General features: G+C 41.7%; 1 protein-coding gene across 13 annotated transcripts in view; it reads left to right on the plus strand.

Annotated features, from left to right (window-relative positions):
• The window catches only part of FBRSL1 (fibrosin like 1), a 721580-nt gene that overhangs the window by 653650 nt on the left and 42964 nt on the right, over window positions 1-24966 (plus strand). The window lies entirely within an intron of this gene.

Here is a 24966-nt window from a genome sequence, read left to right on the forward strand (position 1 = left end):
GGAAGATGCCATTTTTAGCAAGCAAACTACAGAAAGGGGTACGGGTTAAGCAGTCTCCTACCCCCAATCACCTGCCTTCCAAGACTGCTTTGAATAAAGAAAAATTAAACATGGAACTCTATGTCGCATTTCAATTTGAAACAAATCAAGTAGAATCAAAAGCACCAGACAATACCTGCAATATTTAATTCCCAATATATTTGTGTTCATGACATGTTTTGAGAGACTTCTCTTTATCATGAGATAATTATTGCAAGGCCAACGTGAGAATGGTTATTTCAAAGCTTGAAGGCTCTTTGTACCTTTATTTAAAAACAACAACAACCGAGCCCAGTCTTGAACATTGACACAGTTGCTGTGGCTTGCGGCAGCTGTGCTCTACAGGTGCTGCACCATACTTTTAATCTTAATCAGTGTAATTATGAATGCTAAGCTTTTAGCTTTATTGCATTGAGGTGTTTCCCTCATCCTAGAAAGCAAGGTGTGGGATGGATATTAGCTTGATGAATTTTTTTTTTTGCACTTTTTTCTAAAACAGTAAAAACAAACCACAATAAAGGTGTTGTTGTTGTTGTTTTGGAAGCCTCGGGGCTTCTGGTTCCGCAGGAGAAACTGAGACCCACATTACCCCACAGGAAGCCAAGCAGTTAATAAAACTTGACCATAAATATGCAAGAAGAGACTTGTTTCCTCATTCCTTGATGATACAGAAAAGGGTGCTGTCTGTCTCCTATCTCAAGTTTGCAGCTCCAGATTTTCTGTGCTGGGAGATATTCTGAATCCATGCATTGAAGTAGCAGATGTGTTCAGAATCTAGCATTACTTCCCTGGGTGCTTAATAAAGCTGCACAAATAATTAATTTCCTCCTCTCCCCATCTTTCTTATCCTAGTTACTTGATGAATTTCTGTCTATCTGTCTGTCTGTCTTTCTCTTTCTTTCTTGCCCATCTTGGTTTTTAAAAATAGAAAGGAAGAAAGATGCAGAACAGGATATCAACAATTCTTGTTTTGGAATTCATGAGGGACGAGCAATGACAAAGAATACCCAGTGGGGAAGGAGTGTTAAAACAAGAGGTTTTGTTCCTTTCCTTGTAGAGCATCAAAATGCCCAAGGCATGAACACGCTCTTCAGATTACATTTGAACATTTGGATGCCTTTTTTTTTTTACTAGTATTACATTAAACAGAAGAGAGTCAATCCCACTAGTCAGAAAGGAAGGACATGATAAACATTGGATTTGGGGCATCCTGTTTTGGAAATTCGAGTGTGGGTTGTTTCATATGGAAAGAAAGAAGAATGAAGAAGCATTTGTTGGCTGGAAGGATGAACACAATTGGTAGAGCGCAAGCTTTGCATGCGGAATGGCCCAGTTTCAGTCCCTGGAACTTTCTAATAGGATCTCAGGCAGTAGGTAATGGAAATGCCCTCTGCCAGAGACCCGGAGAGACCCTACTACCAGTCAGATCAGGCAACGGAGAGGTGGATGGAGAAACAGTGCAACCTCGGATAATGAAGTTCCCTGTGTTTTCTATGTAAAAGGTGAAACCAGGCTGAGAAGATAAGGATTTGATTCTCTTCTTGCTTCTGTCATCTTCGAAAGATATCATTTGCATTCTGACAGCTTACCACCTGTAAAACTGAAAGAATTCATTCTTGCTAGTTTAGTGCTTGGTGGTGTGTTTGTTTTTAAATCATGTGGATTTTATGATTTTGCAGTTCTTTAGATGCAAGGAGAGCATTTGGCAAGGGCAACGTTATGGTGGATTCCCATATGCTGATCACATGATTGCATAGGCACTCTTATTGTTGTGAAATTGTTTTCACAATTCTTGATCGTTTATGTCACAACCACCTTCTGCAATTTAGAAATGGGCTGCCGGAAGGTCTAGAAAGCTGAAGGTACAGTGGGGTCAGTCAGGAAGCCTTTACATCATGCAACATTGCACAACAAGGGTGGGGTTTGCTGATGATGAATGTGAGAGGGGGTATCTTTGTCACTGTGAACTCTTCAAGCTATGTCGCTTGATATGACTGCATCACATTTCACAGCAAAGCAAAGCTTGTATGGCACTGATCACTTTCATCTACAAATTCTACTCCTGTTGTATGATGCCGCCGTGGGACACAACAGTAGCAGTGGCGTCTGGACACGTCTACTTGTGACTGACCCACAAATGTATTGTTGCTAATGAAAGGAGGAAATTTTCAATATCCAATACCGCTGCATTCCCAGAATTGGTTCCTTATGATTCATCTTACAGTGGGGAAAATCTTGGTTGTCTTGACTCCACCTCAGGATGGATGTAACCTCAGGATGTAATGAAAAGAATCAGTAGCCTGGGTAAGCAGCCTTTGAACAGCAGCATAATAACTCCCATTTATTCATAACATCTGAGTTCAGCATACAGTAAATTCTCTTAATATTCAGAAACATAGGCTTGTCATCCTGTTTTCTCAGAACTGAGGTAAAAACTCTAGTGTTTTTGGAATGTTTAAACCAAAATATAATTTGTTAGCTCATGCGGCAAACAGCTGATCCTACTTACAACTTGCACTTAAGAGCACACCATTCATATTACACTGAAATTATCATCTTCAGACCACTCCAGGAGCCCAAAACAACTGGTTTTCCAGCATATTCCTTTCATCCAAAATAAATAAATAGGCATCAATTTACTTGGAAGTGCATTCTGTGATTATACTTTAGCCAGAAACCTTTTATTTACAGTGCACGCTAATGTACTGTTATTTTTCTTGGTTTACCAGTTGGGAATGCAGTTAGCACGGCCAGAGCGCCCACCTACTTATACTTCAGACCCTGTCATTTGGGATGTGAAAGAGATTGTTTGTTGTTGATGCTGGAACTACTACTTGCGGATTTGGGAGAGTACTTTGTAGGAAGCTGTGATACAGCCCAGAAGCAATCCAGTGGGTTGAATAAAAAAAATGAAATGAAGATAAGCTAAGCTAAGTATATAACAGGCACTCAGCTGCAGAAGTAGGCATCCAGAATTAAACATAACTTGGAATTTAACTGCAATTCAATGGCATTCTGCCTCTGAACTGAAGGTTTCATATAGCCATTCAGACTGGTAGCCATTGATAGTCTTATCTTCCATGGATACCGTATTTCTTCGATTCTAAGACGCCATCGATTCTAAGGCGCATCCCATTTTTAGAGATGTTTATTTGGGGAAAAAGGGCATCTTAGAATCGAAGAAATACGAACAAAGACACACACTTTACCAACATAACTGGCTTCCTCCTTAAGCATTCCTCACAGCCACTTTCCTACTCTAGCCTTACAGAAAAAGGACGGTAACATACAGCCCAATTTCCCCGCGCTAATCTCTCCCAAAAGCGCTGAGCCCGCCCCTGCACGATTGCGCGCGGGGTGGGGAGAGCGGCTGGAGTGCAGAGCAATAGGCACCGTCCGAGGACCGTCATGTGCTCGAGACCCTCTCCCGCCCCCTCTCTTGGAAAGAGGCGAGAGCGGCTCCTCATCTCGTGGCCTCCTCCGCTATTTCTACCTAGAAGAGGATTTGTGTGTGTGTGTGTTTTGTTTTGCGATCCCATCCGATCTCTCTCTCTCTCTCCAATTCTGAGTTGCCGGAGGGTTCGCACCCCGCCCATTTGGCTGGGGCCTCGCGCCAGGCTTTTGCTCTCTTGCTTCCCATCTCGCGCCGGCTCTGGTGAGCCGGGAAGGTCAGTGCAACTGCAATTCGCAGGCGAGTCAGAGCAGGCAGGGCACAAAGGGCGGTAGATGGTTGCTGCTGCTGTCTCCCTCACACACACCCTTTTTCTCCACAGGACGCGGGAAGTGGTGTGTGCGTAACCCCACACCAACAAACCGTTGCTTGCTTGCTGTGATTGCCCTGAGGCGGGGGCTAAGGATTAAGCCGCTCCCCTTTTTTCTTCCTTTTATCTCTCTTGCGAATGTATGTTGCTGTGCAGGGAAGGGTTAGAGGCGATTATTACCGTATTTCTTCGATTCTAAGACGCCATCGATCTAAGGCGCACTCCATTTTTAGAGCTGTTTATTTAGGGGGAAAAGTGCGTCTTAGAATCGAAGAAATACGGTATGTCTGATTAATCCCCTTTCTCTCCCTGATCTCATAGAGAGTTCCTATACAGAACAACCTGTGCTATTGGCATTTTCCCCCAGCTGGAAGTATTTCCTTAGCAACCCCAGCCAAATGGTTTGATTTGGTCCCTCCTACTTCTATACCCTTCCTCTCCTCCCCCACGGATTTCTTGAAACATTTGGGCCAACTGTGAAAAACCTCATGTCACCATTGCACTGTGTGGGGCCTGCAGAAGCATTAGCACATGCTTACAAATGAACCTGAAACAAAGGGCGTGTCTACACCAGCCCTATATCCCAGGATTGTCCCGGGATCATTCCTTTGCATCCAAATGCCACACAAAGGATCCTGGGAGCAGGCAGGGACGACTCCTCCATTTTCTGGGATAACCCTTAGGTGTAGAAAGGGCCAAAGTGTGCTTTTCAGGCAAAAGACTAACAAGAGCGAAATCAGAGAAGAGGCAAGGAGCTCATTCTGTTATGCTACCCAAGAGGTTGATTGCTGGTCGCTTCCAACATGGTCCTACACATATCTGCTCACAAGGAAGTCCTATTGAGTTTAATAGGGCTAACTCCCAGTTAAGTGGGCATAGGACCACAGCTTCATGGTGTTTACAGAAGTTCTAGAATGCTTGATGTTTGTTGTTGAAGCCAAAATAGTACAGCCCTGTTTTTTAGGAGTCCGGACACATAGCATACATTTGACTAGCATGTCAGGGAAAAGGTCGTAGGCTAGACTTTTCCTCCTTGACATGCTAAGTTTCTGTGTGAGAGCTGGTTTGTTTGTTTTTAAATATGAGGAGACATTCGGACATTATCTCACACTTTACACTCAAGTGTCATACAACGTTTCTGCTCTGGTGTACCAGAATATTACAAAGCCAATCTGTAGGGTACAAAACCTGAGCATGATAAACTAGCATCCTATTGATTTTCCTGGCAGATGCACTTACAGAGAGAATGTGCGTGGCTGCATCCTCATAATGCCATTTTACACATTTTTACTGATTTCCTCTCAGTTTGTCAATAGCCGCATGTATATTCCAAGCGTACTGAGCTGAATTGAGACATCACGGCAAAGAATGTCTGTCATGATCTTTCCAGTGCATCCTTTTGGATCGAATATTCGGTTGCCATAGGAACTGACTGTAAGGGGCATGTGCAGCATTCAGTGTCTTGCTCTGTGAATAACAACTTGCAGCTTTCCCTTTGAGTCTTTTAAGTAGGAGCCTAGTACTGTTTTTAAATGATACTGCTGGATGGCCTTGGTTCAGGCTCCAGGATTCTCAAATGGATGAGGAGAACTTCTCTACAGAGGCGGGGCGAGCGTGTAGGGGAGTCCTGAATGCCTTTCTAAACCTTTGCAGCCAGAGTTTGCAGATATTCTGATTGGACCAAGATATCCTGGTGAAGAGGAGGGGTCAGTGTATGTGTGCATAAGTAATGGCTTGGTATTCTTGTGTACCTGGGGATCGCAGACTGAGCATCTAAAACAATTTGTACAGCTCCCGTACAATGGAAGTCCGTCAAAATGTGAGTGCGAATACAAGATGTGCTTTTTGGAATTATATCCAATAGGAACAACTAGACAGGCACATGTTAATTTTAATTTCTATATTATATAGTTCTCTCGCTTAGTGTACTAATCTCTAATAACTTATCTCTTTGTCTGTTTTAATTGTATGTTTCCTTCATCGGTTGTTATAGTTCAACGGTCATTCTGCATGGCACGCAGAATATTCAATCCCCAATATCTCCAACCAGAAATGATATTTTATTTTAATTTATTATTGAAAATATTTGTATGTATCAAACACCCAAGATGGTTTATTTATTTATTCATTCATTCATTATTTACAATGTTTATTATACCACTCCACATCCAAAGTTCTGATAAAAACCAAGTTCTGGTAAAACCATGGCGAATCACTCAAGGAAAGTGTCCTGAAACAACAGAGTTTTCAGGAGGTGCCGGAAGCAACACAACGTTGGTGCCTTCCTGACCTCCAAGGCAGAGAATTCCATTGGAAGGGGGCCACCACATGTTGTTTCAGGAAGCTTTCCTTGAGTGATTCACCATTGAATGATACATCAGAGCCAGTGTGGTGTAGTGGCTAAGGTGTTGGACTAGGAGTGGGGAGATCTGAGTTCTAGTCCCCACTTGACCATGGAAACCCACTGGGTGACTTTGGTCCAGTCACAAACTCTCAGCCCAACCTACCTCACAGGGTTGTTCTTGTGAGGATAAAATGGAGAGGTGGAGGAGGATGTACGCTGCCTTGGGTTCATTGGAGGGAAAAAAGGCTGGATATAAATGCAATAATAAATAAAATAAATAAAATAGTTTAAAAGAACTTTGTTCTTTTAAAAGTAGTAGTTTTTAATATGGTGTTTTTATTCTTTTATTCTATTTGTTGTTTACCACTCTGAAATCTTTGGATGTGGAGCGGTATATAAATATCTTCTCCTGGTGGACTCAAACCAGATCATAGGTCCATGTGGAACCACTAGGAACCTGCCCTCAGGTGACATCAGCAACCAGGCAGATTGGTAAAATGATTCACAACAAAATAAAAATAATATTAGAAAAACAATAAAGCAATTTATAAACATACTTCAGCAGACCACAGTAAAAAACAATCGAAGCCGTAAACCAATTACATCAATGCAAAACGTTGGCTAAATCTAACATAGGCGAGACGCTGGGAAGCCTAGGGCAGATGCACATTCACATAATGATGAAAGGCAATCCTCTTTGAGGATTGTGCATGTGGGATGCCACAACTTGAAATTAATACGTAACTCCTAGGCTGGGATCTTGGGGTGCTGCTGTACTGCGCTAAATGAACCCATGGTCTGGCTCAGAATAAAATACTTCATATGTACCCATGTGTTAAGCTTTTGGGAAGAAGCAGAATAGAAATGGAACTAACTAATACTAGCTAACGGAAGAAAGGAAGACAGTATTTCTGAAGATCGTTTAATAAAGGCCAGATCTGGATGTCTTCTTTTTTTAAAGTATTAACTATAAAAGCTCTGGAGAATTTGAGGAAAACGCATGTTGAAGCAGAAGAGAGTCTGGCTGCACAGAGACTGCTTTCAGCTCTAGATGATGTTAGGCAGCTGAGTAAACATGCCTTTCCAATTTTCTTGAAAAAATGTTGAGACCCATAATGAGACCAGAGGTGGTTATTCATTTTTAAAAAAATCAAATAAACATCCAACCTACGATGAAACTCAATTTGTCTAAGGTGGCAAGAGATGGTAAAGGGTGTGACCCTGTATTATTTATTTATACAATCCCCGCTGCATCAGTGAAAGCTTCAGTAATGGTAATATTTTAAATTCAAGGTCCATTGAACTATCCTGCCTTTCTCCAGTAATTTTCCCCCCATCACTGCTTTCTGGCACAGCAAGTTTCTTTCCAGCAGAACCATTGGCATACCTGCCTACAGTGCCGTCATAAATCATTGTGCTCTCATCATAGCCTTGCAGTTTGTGACATTGCCTGGTGTCACTCATCCTAAGCACTCGTTGGCCGGAACAGCAAGTTATAGAAATTGGATGCAAATTTCTATAAGTTCTCTTCTTTATTACATAGTCAGCAGCAATGATGTCATTGAGCAAAGACAGAACACCGCTGCTTTTTTCACAGTGGGAATAATGACATCATCTTCACAGATGCTATTTGCCAATCCTCTCATGCCAGATAACTAAATCAACTCTTAAATAAGTCATTATTTTCTTTAGTCAAGTTGTCTGTGGTTCTGGTCACATATAGCTTGAGGACAGGGCAACCCTGATAGATTATGGGACACCCATCATGGCATAATTCACCACTCCCTGCTAAAATCCTCTCTTTGGTCATGTCGTTCTCCACCATCCTCTTGCACATGCCATGGCAAGAAAGGCTCCAGGTGTGTTCAGGAAGTGGAGGAGAGTAGATGACAGAACCTGGAAAGGAATATTTGAGAGAAGCTGAGGTTCTCCTTGTAGCAACCCCCCCCCCCCAATAATCGTTGACACCCAACTGAGGTACCACCTGGTACATACCCTAATCCTGGTTCACCATTCATGCAAGGAATTCTGTGTAAGTTAAGAAGTTTATTTCAAGTTCATTTTTTGTGTGTCGTCTTTTTTGGGTCATGGCTGTCAGTGTTGTCAGGATAATTGCCTGCACTTCAAAATTTGCCAAGACATCTCTGGTCAGTAGAAGCATCCTCCTTTATATCTTGCTCCAGGACGTCCTTGCTTGTCCATTTACAGAGCTACTAAAGACAGCAAAGACCCAAGCTCGGCTGTTGTCTGGAGCTGCCCCTTGCCAGCATGGAACTCCTCTGCTGAGGGAGCTGCACTGGCTGCCTATTCGCTACTGGGCCAGGTTGAAGGTTCTTGTACTCGTGTACAAAGCCCTAAACAACTTGGGACCAGGATACCTGAGAGAGCGCCTTCTCCCTTACCAACCTGCCCGGTCACTGAGGTCATCCGAGGGCCTGCTCCTGGTGGTTCCACATAGTTCCATCCTCCGATTGGAATCCACCAGGGGAAGAGCCTTCAGCGTGGTGGCCCCCCTCCTGTGGAACTCCCTGCCTCTGGAGGTCAGGCAGGCGCCAACCTTGTACTCCTTTCGGCGCCTCCTGAAAACATCTTTATTCCAGGAAGCCTTTCTTTAACATGCAGCCTTGGATTACTGTTATTGCTTTCTTTTAAATTTTGTTTTAACTGTTTTTATTCTGTTTTTATTTTCATTTTCTTTGTACACCACTCTGAAATTTTTCAATGGGGAGCGGTATATAAATATTCTAAATAAATAATAATAATAATAAATAAAATCTACAGAGAAGACTATAGACCCATGAGGCTGCCTTATACTGTCAGAGTGTCATTATCTACTCTGACTAGCAGCAATTCTTCAAACTCTCAGGCAAAGATGTGTCTTTCCCATCCCTTGGGACATCATCTTTTTAACTGGAGAAGTTGGGCACTAAACCCAATAGAGGCTGGTGGCTCCGATGTCAGTGCTGCAATGAATCCACTCCAGCTTTCAAACAGCATTTTAAAGGAGCTGTCCAAGATAGGAGCATCTTGGATAGCTTCGTTAGAGTTCTGACTGAAACATGGAGCAGATTCACTGCCCACCCTACTGACCTTGGAGTCTCCAGCTTCCACTGTCTGAACCTGGAGTTTTCTGCATGCAGAAAATGTGCTCTACTACTAAACTGTACTTCTCCCCCCCCCCCAGCCCCATCCAAAACAGCAGGAGTGTAAAATTGGTGATGATAGGTCGGAGGGCAGGGTCCTGGAATGCTAGGTCAGTAATGTAGGAGCCATACTACTTTTTCAATACAGTGGACCATTTACTACAGTCTGTTTCATTGATGCACATTTTCCTCCCATTCATGGCGGTCAAAATCAAGCTAAAATAGCAACTAATCATATGGAACGCTGGACTTATTTACACATTTTTATCCCACCTTTCAGAATTATTGAAGGTATCTACCAAAATAAAATAAATATACCCAAAAGCCAACAATAAAATATTTACTTACAAAACAGTAGCTACGTTATATATAAAATATATAATTCAAATATATTCAAATATAAAACCAACAGAAAGAGGAAATAAATGAAAACCCATAGCAACATCAGAATTGGAATCATCCTAGAATCCCATTCTTAATGCATTCTGAAACAAGGTATTCACAGATCACCACAAGGCAAAGAGGGAGAGGAACAAATGAAATTCCTGGGGATGACAGTTCCAAAGAGTAGGTATAATGATAGAAATTGCCCTGGCCCAGATGTGGTTATCTGCAACAACCTGTAAAAAGTTGAGGGCAGATGTATGATTTCTTTGCTTATGTGGGTGAAGGTAGAATTCCCTTCACCGCTTGGACAACCACCATTCCACTTGCTTACCTACACACTACAAGCTACCACTTGGTAATGGTCTCCATGAATTCTCAATGGTGATTGTAATAGCTTGTGAATGCAGAATCAGGACATGGGGTGATTATTCCAGACCGATAAATTGGGTGATAAGATGCGGATTTGTTTTGTTTTATATGAGTTCTGAAACCAACACCACTGCTTTTGCAACTCCTTTGAACCTTGGAGAGATTCCTTGCTCCAACACTGGGGAACTGCACAGAACACAAAGGAAAGAGAGAGCTTTGAATGCTGTGTTTGGAAGCAAGCTAATAACCATGTAGTCACGTTGCAGCCAGTCAATTAGAGATAACAGTTGTGCAGTTAAAGGCTTGAGAGACAAATACTGTCACGGGAGGTTTTTTATTATTAAATGCTTATCTCACCAATTCTTATTAGTAACCAGATAGAAATTAAGCATCCTGCAGCTCTTAAGAACAGTTAATAAAAAGGCGGGATATGCATTCCTCTGGCCCAGGATATGAATGTTTTTAATCATGACTGTCAAAGTCCAGGTAAATGTTTTGGAGGGGGTGGTCAGAAAACCAGGTCTGTTACACAATTCAAAGATTAAGTAGAAAATGCTGTTATGTGTTTTATGTGTTCTGATCCTGACGAACATAGCAGCATGAACTTTGAATAGCATGAATCTTGTGATTCAGTTCTCTCAGGAAAAAGAGTGGGAAAAACAAGAAGATAAAATACTAAGGGGGTAGGGACTACAAAATTGAAACTTCCAGATCTCATACATTGTCAATGTATACACTACATGTGTGGGTTCACTAGGACTTGTAACGTGCTTCATACATACCTAATGGATTCCCTTTCTTCTGGATTTTATTACATTTTAGTCTAACACAAAGAATATAACCCAGAAATTTCCAAATGATAGGCTAGGATAACAGAGGCGAGAGAGACATAATGCATATTAGGGATGAAATAGCCCTGACCTTCATCATACAAATAATGGAGAGGGCTGTCTTGAAAACAGAGGTAATGCGAAATGAATATGAGAAATCTCTGGAGCCTGTTTTTTTATCCCCCATTTACTCCCCCTCCCCCGGAAAGATCCAGACCTCTGGCCAGTGATGGCAGGCGCTCAAAAGATAAAAATCAAGCTCTTTATCCCATTACATTTCCTGTGGTCTGATTTTACCATCACTTTACCAGCCAGAGAGCTCCAGCTATTGGGCGGTATAGAAATGTAATAAATAAATAAATAAATAAATAAATAAATACTTTACTAGAATTCAGCCATGCTACTTTGGTCCCTTCCAAATCTGTCTTGACAGACCCAAGGAGAACCCACAAAGGGAAAGAAAAATCAATGTGACACTCCTCATTGTAGGGAGCCAGCTGCCTGCGGCCTGAACTCATCTTGATTAGCTTCATGGCTTAGGTCCATCGCCAGTTAATTGGCTGCCAATAGGTTTCCTAATGAAGGATGATAGATGGAGCAGAGAATTTCCTGGGAAGGATGAACCAATGAGTGCCTGGCAGGTAGGAAAATCCTGCACACTGTAACCATCACCTATGTAGATTCCTGGAGGTTAAGCAGCAATGCAGCAGTGTACAAGGTAACTTCACTTGTTACTAGATGGAAGGCATGTCCTGTGCATAGGCCCTTATGTGTAATGACTGTGCATGTACCAGGAAGCTCCAACTGGCCACAGGTTTCAAGTACGTTATGGAGCAAAAAACCCTGAATGTGCAAATGTCATATAGTATGATTGAGATGTGAGTTGCACAATATCAATTTATGATGAAGTCCTTGGGCATCCTATCTTGAGCAAGAGTTCTAGCAATGTCACAATACAATCGGTGTTGTAATTACTATTTGGACTCCAAACCATCTGTTAATCTTTGTGCAAGTCCTGTATACAGATAGGACTGTAGAGCAAGTCTCTATGCATCCAACTCTTCCCAGATGGAAGAGGGTGTACCAAGACAATCTTCACAAGTTTGCATCTCATGTGGTGTCTTCCCCAGCTGCTATACTATTGGTACAGTTACTTCCTCTTATCTGAATATAATTATTGCCTTTGGAATAACAATGATAACCATGAACAACATTTGTACACTCACAAACAACATTGCATGGGGAAGGAGGAGGAGGTAATTAGACACACATGGTCCATTTCATCCTGTCCTGCTGGAACAGAAACTGACATTGTGGCAATTGAGAAGCTATTTGTCCCTAATCTCCCCAACTGCACCTCATCAGCAATTAATAAAGTGTGCTGAACCTACAAAAAGCAAATGTTTCACATTATTGGGAACTGAACTTACTTGTGTGTAGACATTATAGGAAGGTCCTGGCCATGGGGAAGGGCATTGCCTGGTATTATAGCACTGTATCAAGTGCTTATGTGAAACCTTGTGTTTTAATTTTGCTTCCAGCTAATGGTGGAAAGCACTGATGGGCTCTAGTATCAGGTGATAAAAAGTCCTCTCTCCGTGCTTGAGTTTCCAAAGAGCTGCTGCCTGTAAGAATCTATGGTTTTTGGCTAGATGGACGAATAATCTGACCTGAGGTATGTCAGCTTCCTATGTTCCTATGGTATGATCTTCTCCCATGATCAATCTCAAGGAAAACCAGTTTTGCACATGTGGGGCAGAAGCCATCTGTGGACTACACCATTGGCTGGGGTGGGTGAGTGATGTCTCATTCATGCCTAACCATGGTTTACAGTGGATAAGCTTGCAAACAGCACTTTCTGGGTTTAGTTTCTTTTTAAATAGCAGACATCCCACCTGCACAGGGGAGATACAAAACTAATTACTTGGTCAACAATCGATTAGCACATAAGCTAATTAATAAGCTGATAAGTATGTCTGTTGAAAACATTGCTGGGTTAAGGGCTAGAATCACTTTGCAGGATTAAAAATCGCAGTGTTTTCCTTTAGCGGAATGTCTGTATGCACCTTCAAAGGCCAAGAAAAAATCCAATGAGAAAGTTTTGCAGTAATAGGAGTGATGGTGTTCTTTGAAACCCTGAACATCTGAAGAGCTCCTGGTATCATTTAAAAAGTGGGAGGGATTGGATAAAGATTCTTTTGTTGAAACAAAATTGCTGCATTAGCTCACACGTAGGTATTAAGACAGCCTGGCAGAACTTGTTCAATGTAGCAATAAGAAAAGGATTTGGCATTTAACCTCTTGAAATTAAACCAGGTGTTAACATCAATAGCACAGTCTTATCAGAGCCTTGCTGGAATAACAAATTGTGATAAGGTACAGTTGTGTGTCCTATATGACCTTGGGAAATGGATGGTGTTCGTGTGCGTGTGTCCCTCCCCACATGCAAGAAATTAGCTCAGCCTTGATTGATGTCTGTTCATTTCGAAAAACGTCCGTTTCTCTCTCATTCATACTCCAAGCAAGGCCCGTTCTCACATTACTTTTTTCAGATGTGGGAGTTGTTTGCGTTTCTTTTTATATTACCTCGGATGCTTCCAGACAGAACGCTATTAAGCGCTAATAAATCCTTGCTCTTTTCCTGTATACTACAATAAGAATTGCAATTGACTTTCCACAATATTGGCTGATATTGTGCATTTTCTGTGTGTATTTCACACTATGGCCTGCTCAGAGGTGCAATGAGAGCTACTCTTCCGTCTTTTTTAAGGGGTGTGCTTTGGACACAGTTAGTGACTTATCAGGCAGTTCAGCACACGTTCACGATCCCCTTTGCAGTTGCCATCATTTCTTCTCATCCATTTTTTAATTTTTTAATCAGTCATGTAGGGCTAAAGTAAATTTATGGATGTATAAATAGTAGGATAACAAAATTAAATTTAAATGATAAAATGAAAAACACCTTTTCCAGTCACTTCCATTTCAGCAAATAGTTAATTGCAGTGACTAGAAAGTTATTTTAAAACTGCATTATAGGAGCATAGTGTTATGTTCCTATCATGTTGTAATTCTTTTTTTTTAAAGTAGCGTTATGATATTGTAGAAGTTTAATGCTTTAAAAAAAAGTGTGCAGGAGATACCATTCCAGACACTGTCATTTTAGCAAGGTCTGAAATGGCATTGATCTAATCAATCAATCGATCAATCAATTCTTTATTACAGTCAACAGACCAATAAAACATGTAAAAACACATAATAAATATTTAAAATACTTGGAATTGAAACAGAGTATGATCACATGAAGCCTCCTTAAAGTTCTGTACTAGAAGCAAAAGGAAGTCTTTTTTGCGAAGTGTAAGCCGCTCCGAGAGCATTTTTTGGCTGAGGAGCGGGGTATAAATATAATAAATAAATAAATAATAAATAAATAAGTCTTGTCACCATAACTGATCTGGTAAGGATTGCCTGGTTAAGAAATTTAGCGACTTGTCCGGTGGTATGCTTATCTTGGGCCTGTAAAAGGACCGACATAAGGGTCACAGACGATCGTTCCAGGTAATTGTTGCATGAAAGGATGGATAAGGGCTTTTCTTGCCTCCTGATAGAAGCTGCAGTTTAATAATACGTGGGAGATAGATTCCACCTCCTCGTTGTTACAGGGTCAGTATCTATCTGATAGTGGAACTTTCCCAAATCTGCCCTCCATTACCCTAGAAGGCATAGCATTAAGCTTTGCTAGGGAGAATGCCCTCCTATATTTGGGTATAGATAACCAGCTTAAATACAGAGGTACACTTTTTTGGTCGTGATCCCGTAGCCCCAAGGCATACGGGGAACATGGGCCCCGTGCAGCTTGCTGTAGTTCCTGAGTAGGCATTGATCTGATACGGTCATTTAAAAAACATGATTTCCCCCCCCCCCCAAACTTAGCGTTATAGGGATATCGAACCCAACCCTATAGGGCTAATTAAAAAAAAGTTTTGCAAAATAATTCTGAGGACCTCTTCTGCCTAACAATTCTGATCCCAGTGTTCAAGGCTAAGCACCTCAGTTTTCTTCCTAGGCTCGGCGTGGACGTGTGTAGGCTTCTGTACCCCAGCAGGGCCCACCATACCCCAATCCGTTCTCTTGTCCCCCGTACCCACCCAAAACTATTGATGCAATGTCCAGGGCATCATGGGGAAAACAAAATGGCGGAGGCCGCCCCTGACAGGAACATTGCCCCATTGGGGTGGGTGGGCAAGAAGAGAAAACTTGCTACTTTGCTATAGTATGGTGTAAACCCACTCACAGAGGAAGGGGCACTTTTTCAAATGCTGTTTGCAGCCATGTCTTTCCCCATCCAGTCCCTAGGATGTTGCTATGGATGCTGGCTCTGGGATTCTGCCACTGGAAGAAGGGAGTATAGGGTTAAGCATCGAGCTCATCCAGTGGCTCATTCCTTAGAGAGTATTACCCACACACACATCTACCTCTGTTTAGCGGGGGATATATGCCTCCCTCCCCGGGTGGGTGAGTGGACATGCATCTACATCTGCTTGAGAGAACAGATGGTCTAGTTTGTTTGCTGTGTCTATAAAAGCGGCTCGAGTTTCAGCTGAAGAATGGCTGCCTTCAGGTTTCCCAAAGAACAGTCTGTTCTATTAGGCTGAGCAGTAATTGCTCTTGGAGGTTTGCGCTATTGATCAATTGGTGTGGGTTCAATTTCAGCGCAAAGAGTTGTGTTTGGGATTTAATTGGAGTGATTAATAACTCACAGCAGCCGGGTGGGAATCAATATGGATTTCAAACAGCAAAAAGTAGCACATTTTCCTCCTATAATGTGGCAGCTGACAGTTTGTTATTTGCACTTACTTGACTAATTAAAACCACAAGATCACTTGATAAATAGTAGGGTTGTATCTTTTTAAAAGGTCCAGTCTTTGACCTGAATACTTGATTAAGTTGGATTTGGGAGTGGCGGTTCTTTGTTTGTTTGTTTTAGTTATTTCAAGAGCCTCTGAGTCCTCCAGGTAACTTTCGGCCTGTGCTGCATAAGGCCCTCCTTAGTGAATGCAAAATGCTTTTGTATCTTTTTGTATCAGGGCTGTAGATGGCCTCTTACGTCATTGGTAGGGAGCTAGAGTTGGCGTCCGCTTAAGAACAGGACTGAAGGGATTTAACCCTGCTGTGTTTGATCCAACATTAGAGCCCAAGATTAAAAGCCTGCATGAAACTTCCAATCTCATTACAGAACCAGCATCCACAGTTGGTGCCTGGGTTGAAAATCCTGTTCCAGCTTTGCTTTGGACTGCTGCCAACAGCCGCCTAGCTATGCAAATGTAGCGTGACTTAACTTTTCTGCGGATTTGAATGGCAATCCTTGCCCTTTATCCCTTGGCCCCAATCCTTCAGTCCAGGGCCCATTTCCATTCATCTTTTTCCAGCTTTGGCGTGTTGTCATGCATGCTTACAGCAAACCCTCACAGATATAGCGTAGCAGACTCCAAGAATCATACCATCCTATTAAAGAACCACAAAAGCAACAAATCACCATCCAGTCAATTCAGTCTTAATGCTGTCAGGGTCCTTTTTTTACGGAAATAAAATATTCTCTCTCTTTGTGCTGGATACTTTCCCAATCCAATTGAGCTGCTTAAGAATAAAGAACTCTCTCCCTGCAATGCTTTGACTCCATATAAATATTTCCCAAGGATACTTTCCTCATAGCAACTTGATAATAGTGTTGCCATCCATTTTGCTTGCACATGTATTTTGTTCTTTGTTGTTTCAAAGGTGAAGCTCATACAGAAATGAGAATAGATTGTGGTGTGAGCCATAATTCCAGCGGCGTTGAAGGCGTTGTGTTTAGTTCAGGATAGCTAATGTAGATGATTCAGGCCCATTGTACGTGTAAACCCCAGTGAAGCAAGCACATTTTCATGGGAGCGGGCAGTAGGCATTTGAATAAGTGGTTTCAAAGTGGTTTTCTTGGAGTAGATTGTCCATAACCCCCATTTAAAATAGGGCTGTTGCCCAATTATCTGAATGAGTTTTAATTAATTATGCATAATTTTTGTATGTGATTAAAACAATAGTTTAGAAGGGGGGGAAACTTAAGTTTGTTTTTAGATGGTGCATGTGAATGTCACAGCAGACATCATCTTAGAAGAAGCTCCTGCCATCTGCAGATTACTTACATTAACATCAATTAACTTCCTTTTTTTAAAAAAATAAAATTGCCCCATGTCTTTTTGGTTAATTTAAAAGGATTTTAATCAATTAACCAATTAGTCAATTTACAGTTGCAGCCCTTATTTAAAAGCTGCTGTGTGTCTGCAGTAATGAACTTCAAGGCAAATGCGTGTAGTTTCATTTAAAGAAGTTGGGGGCAATTCTCAAGTATATACCATTTCGAAGCATGCAGACTCAATGGGCAGGATCCGCAAACTCAAATAGCACTAGCGGAGCTCCGCTGAATCTTTCCATTGTGCAGGCTGGGGAACATGGGTGGGAAGGTGCTGTTGCACTGATGTCCTGCTTGTGGGTTTCCCATAGGCAGCTGGTTTGTCACTTTATGAACAGAATGCTGGACTAGATGGACCTCGGCATGATTCAGTATTACTTTTCTTATGTTCTTACGCACAACCACTTTCCCAACCATGCTTGTGCAAACATAACATTAGTTGGATTCTTCTCTTGCACATAGTTCAGAACCTAGTTTCCGCAGGGGTTCTTAACCTGGGGTCTATGGATCCCCAAGGGGTCCATGGATGGGCTTCAGGGGGTCCGTGAAAGTTGAATAAAAATTTATATTCACTATATTAAGGGAATTACTGGAGTTGATTTTTCAATGTATTTCAATAAAATAAAGTATATTCATTGCATGCAAAGTTGTGTTTATGTGCTTATGTGCATTTTTCTAGGGAGGGGGGTCCATAGCTTTCACCAGATTTTCAAAGGGGTCCATGACTCAAAAAAGGTTATGAACCACTGCGCTAGTGCAACGGAATGACATAGTTGGATATTACCCAATATCCTAATTAGGTGATTTTGGCAATTGGTTTGAAAACCAGTATGGGGAAGTGGCTAAAGTGTTGAAAAATGGAGGTTTAAATTGTACTCAGGGTCCTTGGGCAAATTACACTCTCTCAGCCTAATCACCTCAGCGGATCTTGCTCTGAGCTCCTCGGAGGAAGGGCAGGATGCAGGCATAACAGAGATAAATAGTGGATTCTGTTGCATCACAAAATGCTATGCAAAAGTCTTGAAATTATTTTGCTTCAAAACTGGGGTGCTTCTGAGGAGGAAGGAAAAGATGGACTTGGAGCCAGAATCCCAGCACTTTGCCACAGTTTCTTTCTTCCAGAAGCTTGAAGGCTTGTTATAGCCCCAGTGTACAGCAATATAGCAGGTTAAATGACTTGGGCAACACAGTTTATTAAAACTGGCAAGTGCTCGCTCCAGTTCTTTTCCTGATAGTCGAGGCTGTCGGAGAGAATAATTGACAGTGGCAGCTGTTCTGAGGGTGTTTTAGATTGTTGCAAGAAGATTTGACTTGACAGACAGCTCTGTACAAATGAACTGAAGTGATAGTGGCTGGATCCAAGTCGATTGCGGAAGGAACTTCCTGTCCAAAGAGAGCAAGCGAGGATTTTTTATTTTTTTTCCGGCTAAGGGGCAGCCCAAGTTTGGATTGGGTGACACCGGCAACTGAGTGACCCCCTTTGCCCCCAAATCAAGTTTCTCAGCTGTTCGGTTTGGAAAGTACAAGATGCTGAATTTTGTTTGATACACAATCTGTTTTCACAGTGGAAATACTACATGATTTTAGAGTTCGAATGACAATATGCTGAACTTTCCCAGTTTAGCAGGGACAGTCCCTATTTTCTGGCTCGTACTTGTGGTACATCAGTCCCTGTTTCATGTCTGTTGTCGTCGTCGTCATCTTTGGGGGATGCCTTTCTAAAATGAATAATGTGTGTTTTTAATAGTGTCATTCTTTAGACTTCAGCTTCTTTCCCAGTCTCTGTAGAAGTTAAACTTCTGAGTAGGGAATGGATGCAGTTTAACCTCCATGGCACATCTATGTCCATAAACCTGTGTATTTGAAATGGTTGGTAACATATTTAGACTGTTTGTTTTCCTGAAGTTTAGCCCCCCCCAAAAAAAAATCAAATATCCACCTATTGTTTTTAAGTTTCTGAGGGACAGGCTAGTGTAAAACAATCCATTGCAGCATAGTGTAGGCAGAGGAGACACTTCAGCAATGTGTAACTGCACGGGGAAGGTGCTCCAGCCGTACTTCGTGATATTAGAATGGAGGTGCTACAAACAAGTCTCCATTTTTGTCTGTGTAATTTTAGATATGCTGTACAATATATGATGGCAAAAGAGGCTACACAAATTCTAGAGTATTTTTTCTTGAACTTCTACTTGAGAGAAAAGCTGATGAAAGCTCATGCAAATGCCTTTTCAAAGGCATCATACGTACATTAAAGGTACTCATATGGCATGGTATGAAGCAATGCAAGTGGGTCTCCTCCGTACTGCTGAGGGATGGCTGAGAATAAAACCACAATTCCAGGACAAGTTTGGTGTTTTGGGGGGAGGTTGGCTCATGAGCACGGTGCTGCATGGTTACTCAAGAAGAGCCAAGCTGGATCAGACCCCAAGGGTCCATCTAGTTCAATGACCAACGAGCTGTTGACCAGGGACCCACAGCAGCACCCACCCACTCATGTTCCCCAGCTGTTCAAGCACTCAATGTGTATTCTTGCATCATCCGTTGAAATATCTGCTGTGAACCAGCTTTTCATGATCAAGGAGATCTTTTTTCAATTTCCATGTATGAAGATTCACCTTGCCCTCCCTCAAACCTGTCCAATTTGGTATGACCTTTAGTATTCACACTAGTATTTCTTTATAGTAAGGTACAATGAGTCAAGATCTATAAATACCTATCTCAAGATCCATAACATTGACAGTAGTCACCAAAGTCTACTTTACTCTTGGGCTATTCAATATTAGTATCAATATAAACTGTTATCATATGTGCGCTATGGCTGCAGTAGCAATAAAGAAGGGAGAAAATGTCATGTGTGTGTCTTTATTTCCTTAACACATAGTGAGTTACATTAGCCAAAGGGTTGCAGGGACTGTAGTGCAGCACATATATGGCTCTTAACCTTAAATGTACAAACCAAGTTAATTGATTCTTGGAAGGGGCAAGACATTAATTAGTGTTCCCTTCCTATAGCTACATCACTCTGAGCACTAAGTAGAAGAACAGAAGCCAAACTGTGAATGTTAATGGTTTTCCATTACATAGCATTCATCAGCTTGTCAGCAGTTTGGGTTATTATTATTACAGCGCAAGCCTATGCATCTATACTCGGAAGTATGTCCCACTGAGCTCAGTGATGCCTACTTTCAAGTTACATGAGCAGTTACTGCAGCATGATAACTAGAGAACAGTTAGCAGGTATGTAAGGATAAGCACAGGAACCTGGGAAGCTGCTCTATACTGAGTGAGACCAGTGAGTAAACTATAGCAAGACAACATCCACATGTAGTCAGGATTTTTTTTAATCTTTGACACCCATTATCGCCTATACTAACTGGCAGTCAGTGTTTCTGGCATTAATCTTTCCAGCATCACCTGAAGATGCCAGGAATTGAACTTGGGAACTGATGCTTCTTCATCGTGGTCTCTGTGCCAGGAATTGAACTTGGGAACTGATGCATGCGAAGCCCAAGTGCTACTACTGAGCTATGCCTCCCCCTAACATAACCTGGGACAAATGTCAGTAAAAGCCCATGCATGCGCTGTTTTGGCCTCTCTGGACATGTTTATTTGTATGAACATGTTTCTTTACCAACACGAGAGAGAGAAAAGACAGCATGTGCAGGAAAGGCACAACTTTTCCCTTTTTCAAGAAACAAAGACGAAAAGAACAGGTAGATCTAATTCTTTCCTGTCATGTATTTATATACCGTGATGAACAGGTTGTGTTCAACTATGAGCATCTCCAAATAAACCAAAAAGGCAGGGCAGCAGGTCTGGAAGCGATTTGCCCTGAGTGTTGTTTGTATAACACAGCAACTGTTCGTAGGAGTCCTCAAAGAGCAGCAGCCTTTGCAGATTTTAATCTCTTGCAATTGAGCAATACTTAATCAGCTCAGAAGCAAATTCCTCTAACAGAACAGGTTTAATTTGTGCTGGAGCCTATTCTGTTCTTTCTGCCTGGTGTGTGTGCACCCCCATGTTGGTGCATATTCCCTCGCCATATTCCCACGACACCTCCCTTGCTTCCTGGCTTTCATGTCACCTCCATCTTTCATATCCCATGCTGCTGCTTTTCACAATACTGCTGTTGATATTTCAGCATTGTCCAGGAAATAGAGGAAAACGCATCCTATAAATTATGATATCTGGGCACCCTTTTCAAGGCTACAACCCAGGATATACATCCCATTCATCCAATGAATGAAATGGCCTTGGATGCCATTCTTTTCCCATTTGTAAAATGAGAATTATAGGCCTTCTCTGCCTCGCAGGAGTGTCACAAGGACAAATGCATTAACGATTTTAAAGTGTTCAGATGTTGCAATAAAAAGAAGCAGGATCACACAGGAGTGTGTGATGGATACCTTGAGGGCTGAGACATACAGGTGTTTCTATAATAAGATAATAGTATAGAAATATTCCTTTTGTTATGGAACATTCAGTCTTTCCAATGCCCACCTACTTTGTCTCAATTCACCCTACCAAACAAAAATCTCAACAACGTATTTCGTGATACAAGTATTTGGGGATGTTTGGTTAGAAAACAAGCAAAGTTGGCATGCTGAAAGGGGGGTAAAGTTGTGTCTGGTTTGCAGGAGGGGGAAACGGTCAATGCGATCTAGCCTTCAGTGTAGCTCAGCTGAGACGCAAATCACTGTAAATGTCAGGCGCTCTGTGAAGGAAAGAGCTGAGCTGACGTGAGTTCAGCTTTAATTAAGGTTGAAATATTGGAGCTGACTGTTGAGTCTTAGGCAAATTGGCTCAGCCCGTTATCATGAGGCATGAAAATTAACTACTCTAGAACTTGGTAAAAATAAACACATTTCTGTCATTGGAATGTTCCAGCATACGATAGTGAATCTCATGCTTGTTTATATTGGGGGCAGAGGTCAATGATGTAGAATTTGTGCAATCAGATGCCACAGGGTGGACCTACAACTCTTATTTCTGAAAGCCCAGAGGAAATCTGACACAGTCAATCATTGTTTGTGTAGTTCCAGAAAATAAAGAGATGAGAAAACTTGGGGTGATTGAATTTTATTCAGCATCTGTTGGTTGAAAAGTGTATTTTGCAAAAGTATTTGTCAAGTTGCCCCCCAAAGAAACCACAGTAACATAGTTTACAGCATGAAATAAGGATCATGATGGGGAAAAGATTGTATCCCCATTATGGTTCTGCTTTGCAAATGGTGGGATACAAGGGTGAATTACAGTGATGAGGAAGGTTTGGTAACACTGCACCTCCTAACCCAATCAAGACCCAAAGACCCAGTTCACACGTAACGACCAACCAGAAGTGAGCGAGCATGCTATCCCCTGCCTGCTCGCTGCTTCCACTTTGCATCTGGTTTAGAAAACAATCCAGGGTTGTTCGGTGTGACATGCAAATCTGGAATTCTGGGTTGTTGAAGGAGAAACAACCCAGAGTTTTAACCCCAAAACAAACCATGGGTTAAAACTCTGGATTGATTTCCCCTCAACAACCCAGAATTCCAGGTTCGTTCCTGGGTTGCAGAAGTGGCAGGTGGGAGGCAGCAAGGCCACTCCCACACAGCCCCGACAACCATGGGTTAAAATTACAAACTGGATCATACTGTCACTTCTTGTCTAAATTGGGCTTGCTTCCCTAATGAGGACTGCCATGTTCTTGGAAACCCATGCCCTGTAGCTATAGGGACATTCTAATGATAGTTTTGGCAGTAATCTACTAGTAAAAATTCTAGTCAGAATGATGTACCTCTGAATTTAATCTTTGGAACTTTTTTAAGAAATAAAACTTGCATTTGGATATATAGGTAACATCCTAGTGCACCACTGTAGTAAACCATAATTACATAATCAAGGAAAGCAGTGTAAAGGTGGATTGACACATATGTCTATCATACATAGTGCCATGTTTTTTGCAATGTGTGATAGCCCTCTTATATGTTCAAGCATACATTTGATGAGTGCCCCTTCTAGTAACAGACTGGATAGTAAAAAAGCGATCTGTTGTTTTTTTTGTGGTCTGATATCCATATGCATAAATGAGCATCTTCACATATGTCCCTGTATGCATGTTAAAGTCACCATGGGTAAGGGATTCAAATGAGTTCTGTTCTTGGAGTATGCTAATGATGTATTCGTGATTCTGCTAATGGCCTAGAAAAGTTATGGCTGAGAAATGTTTTCTACCATGCTGGAGTTTGCATTTGTCAAATCAGTTTAATCAGAAGTACTACAAAGCTTTTCTTTTCTTTTTTTAGATTTATTAGAAATTGTTAAAGGGAAGCTTTGCCAGAGCTCAGTTGCTGGATTGTTGGGGGTTATATATCTAAGATATGCAGGGCACAGTCCTGCTTAGCAATGACTTGTGTTCCCTGCTCCCTGCATAATATCTGTGTGCATAGAGTGCAGGATTGTACCTTTAGCAAATTTTAGAAAGAATTTACATTAACAAAAAAGCAGAAATGCTGTCTGAATATTTCCCAAGAGACCATGGCCCTTTCTACACCTAAGGATTATCCCAGGAAAATGGGGAAATCATCCCTGCCTTCTCCCAGGAACCCCTGTGTGTCAGTTGGACATACAGGGATGATTCCGGGACGATCCCGGGGGAAAAGGCAGGTGTAGCAATGGCCCATGTTACTAGTAGCTTCAAGGGAGTTTTTGTTACAGCTGTTGACATCCTTCTGTTATCCACAAAGAATTAGGGATTATTATGGCTATACGGCTGCTCTCCTCATCCAGCACCACACAATCCTCGATAGCATAATCCCAAACTACCTGTCAGCATGAAATTTTAATGAATAATTTGATATCAGTTTTAGACTCCAAACCCTTAGTAGCTGCTGTTGAGGTGGAGCAACTGTCAGGACTTCAGACTGCAACTCACATGATTGAATGCTCAACCATAAAAAGACAAATTGCTGCACATAGAAAAATAGCGGAAAGTGTTCTAGAATTGCCATCTCATTTTTTAAGTGCAGCAATTTATTTATTTATTTATTTATTAGTATGGGAGGAAGGCTGCTGCGATTGAACAAACATGTCCTTGTTTACAGAGGTACTTTCAGTCATATGAATCCCCCTTATGCAGCCGTCTCAGGTGGAACATCCCAGATTGAGGTTGACCACTTCAGCAAAAACTAGGCCATAATCTCATTCATCCTTGCCACATAAAGGGTCTGTGGAGCACAAGCGTAATGGGCAGTCATTTTAATTCCCATTTTATGGATTTGGAGTCCAGGCTGAACATGAGTCACGATTCTAAAGCAGCCAACAAGTCCTTATCTTATGTGGGAATCCAATTAGGTGCCAATACTCTACTCACTGAAGCAGTCAGGCTCACTGAGCCCTTAGCTCAGTAGGTGTTTATGTCAAGAAACATCTTTGCTGGACAGAATATATTTATGTACCTGCTAGTTATGTGTTACCATACAATGGAGACGATAGATATTATATACAGATACTTTTTTTAAAAAAAAGCACACAGCTTTTAGCAAAACAATGAAACAGAAAGTGTCCTTCATGCCATTCATATTTATCAACTACCCCAAAACTGTGGATGCAAAATTGATTTGTGGATGCAAAATTGCAAGGTAAATGTGTGCATTATTAACACTGGCACACTGTACAGTGTCAGTCATTTGGATAACAAAACAATGCTTATACTACATTTTATAAAACATACTTCTAAAGTGGCCCATTTCCACATGGCTCTTGTCTAGCATTGACAATGAAATCTGCTTAAAGTGGAATTTGGAGTGGTTCTAGCTTGGGGGGTGGGGGGTAGGGTGTCATCCACATGGAATTTGCAGCAGAATGGTAGTTAGTTCTGGAGAAT

The sequence above is a fragment of the Elgaria multicarinata genome, chromosome 18 (assembly GCF_023053635.1).
Source record: "Elgaria multicarinata webbii isolate HBS135686 ecotype San Diego chromosome 18, rElgMul1.1.pri, whole genome shotgun sequence".
NCBI lineage: Eukaryota > Metazoa > Chordata > Lepidosauria > Squamata > Anguidae > Elgaria > Elgaria multicarinata.